We start from the raw sequence: 2,729 nt of genomic DNA, 5'->3' as shown, positions 1-2,729 counted from the left end.
TATGATGGCAACACGCGAGCCGGAACACGAACTGTATAAGTAGTTATTGAATTTTGTGGGAAGCACAGACACAGTAACGGTTAAATTCGAACGGAATGTTCAACAGTTTAGGATGAATAGGTCATGGAGGCGGCTGGGGTCAGGTGTGGAGTTTGTCGTATTTGCAGTTAATGTAACAATTGGGCGAGATTGTGGTCGAGAGAAGCAATTGAATGGTTGCTGGTGTGCTATCAAACTAAGTATGGTAGCGCCGTGGTAACATTAGCCTGACATGCGTCAGTTTTTGGACAGCCTCGTAACGGACGTCGTCTTTAAGACGATTGTGATGCGCGGTTTTTTGAGCAGCAGGATTCATTTCAGGCTGACCGAGGAAACAAGGCGGATCAAAGCCGATACGGGATCGCAGAATTGCTTTGGTCCGTTTTGGGACCAAAATGGACCGTGGCTGTATATCATGGGCCGAGTGGAGTGGAAAACATCCAACCATGTCCTCCAAACCAGGGGATACTGCCGAAGTTCAAAGCTTGATAAGATGGAGGCATGGGAGGTGATTAGAAAGGCATGGTGAGTTTGAGGAGACATCAAATGGGATAATGTGGATCAATATATATGGAAAGAAAGACTCGACGTCTACCGCGACCACGGTGGTGATAACAACAACCCAGCGACCCAGGGTTTGGTGTGCTAGCATACGATATAAAAGTATCGTTTCTTGTTCAGCAACCTAATGTCACCGCCATAACTGTGGTAGACATTACTTTTTGCCCTATGAAAGGACTCTATCCTCTCTGATGACCCCTATAACTCTCCAGGTCCTATTGATTCTATCTCATTCCAACTAATTTCATCGTCCCAAGCATCAGCCCGTGGTAATACGTGCTATGGACGACCTGTTTGGAGGTTGTCCAATCCACCTGATTTTTGCACTACGAATGAAGGGATCTCCGGCCTGGAAAAACAGAAAAACGACAAAAACAAATACTACGCCCAATATTACATTGGTTTTGCCCACCCTGAGAAACCCCCGGCAAATGCATAAAATCCCACTGAGCACAGGACTGCGCATCTCAGTCTAACTACCTCAATCACGACGCCCGTCACGGAGCTGTCTTGAAACCGAAGCGTTTCAGTGCAGTGACGGTACGTCACCGTGTTACCCAGTTTGATACCACACGCGCAAATTTCACTTCCTACTCTGACCGCGTCCTGTAGCGGACTAGGACCTTATCAGCGAGTTCGGATAAATTAACAGGCAAAGTAACCAATACAAATCCAGAAAAGCACAAGAAGAAAGGAATGAGTAGTCAAATGGGGACTCACGAATGTGTAGATCCAATAGTCCACTACACCGATCCAAATGCAGTAACTGGTTGCGAAAGGAATTATCCACTTGTCGGAATTTCCCACAGATGGTTCTGCGTGCGTGATATATTCCACGGTAGGAAAATTATTCACGGCTAAAAAATGTCACAGGTATTTATTGTGACGTTCAACAGTTGGCACAAACACAGATTTGGTCCCACTGGTTCAGCAGTCAACAAACAGTCCAACGGAGCGTAAATACACTCGTTCAGCAAGAAGTCAGCAGGTCGCACCGGAAAATTGTGTATTCGTAACATTAAAACAAACGTCATGATACAATGTGAACGACAGTTACAAAGTGTGGTTCAAGTTTAGGAAGAATGGTAAATGTGACAACGGATTACAGACACTACATTCCTCTCGCTCACACGTCCCCCTACAGGCAATCGCAATCAGTCTCCATTCGTCACCGGCCACCTCCGGGAGGCGTTTATTGCAATCTGCCGAACCTTCTGTCGGATGTAAGGATCTGGCGACTTTTATTCGTACTCGTCACCAAGTCAGTCAATTTTTGTACAGTTTGCCTAATCTCGTTCTCCTAGGTAGCTTATACTCGACCCTGCTCCAGCAGCGACACTAATGAGTCGCTCAAGTTTCACTGCACACTGTGATCCTGAGTTTCCTGCTACCATTTGTCCATATTGCATATTATCCCACCTCACCATCCCCACTTGCGCTTTTCTTGGCCGTATGCCTAACAACCCAAGGCCATGAAACCCTAATGACGGTTTTGTGCTTTAGTTCAAATTGGCCGGCCATGTCGTGGCAGTTCTGCTGCCTCTCCTGATCCAATACTCTGGCTCCACACTACCTGCGGGCTGAAGCATTTTTTTATGTTGTCACCTTCCGGGCAGAAAGCTTTTTGTTATACCCTTACTCGTATTTTTATGCCCGCCACTTTTAAATGCTAACAATCTGATCTTGTGTCATCGCAAGCGGCTCGTCGCACAATGCCTTATTCTGCGAAACCCCTGCAGGCGAAATAAAAACTTTAACATCAAAATGTTACACTTCTTTGAATATATGCTCAGACTGAAGACCCTCTCATCTGCCGTCATTTTTCGATTTGTTTTAATCGATCTCTTTTGAAAAGTGCAGCAGGCGCCCATCAAGACCAACGGAAAGCCGTGGAATCCTAAGAACCTAGTAAGCCGAGCGTATTTTCTAATAAAAAAAGTACCAGCTGTCCAGTGCTGTTTTGTCTACGGAGGCAAAGGAACCAGTCGGCGGTGTTTATTTACCTTGAGATTTCGCCGACGTAAACAAATCGCCATAGTAAAGGATTTTCAATAATACAGGAGCATATACATTATACATAGACATGCTACACTATGAAGTGGCAAGTCTGAAAATGCCGCAGATTTCGA

The sequence above is a fragment of the Opisthorchis viverrini genome (assembly GCF_000715545.1).
Source record: "Opisthorchis viverrini unplaced genomic scaffold opera_v5_193, whole genome shotgun sequence".
Taxonomy (NCBI): Eukaryota; Metazoa; Platyhelminthes; class Trematoda; order Opisthorchiida; family Opisthorchiidae; genus Opisthorchis; species Opisthorchis viverrini.
The sequence above is the reverse complement of the archived record's forward strand: the minus strand, read 5'-3'. Positions refer to the sequence as shown.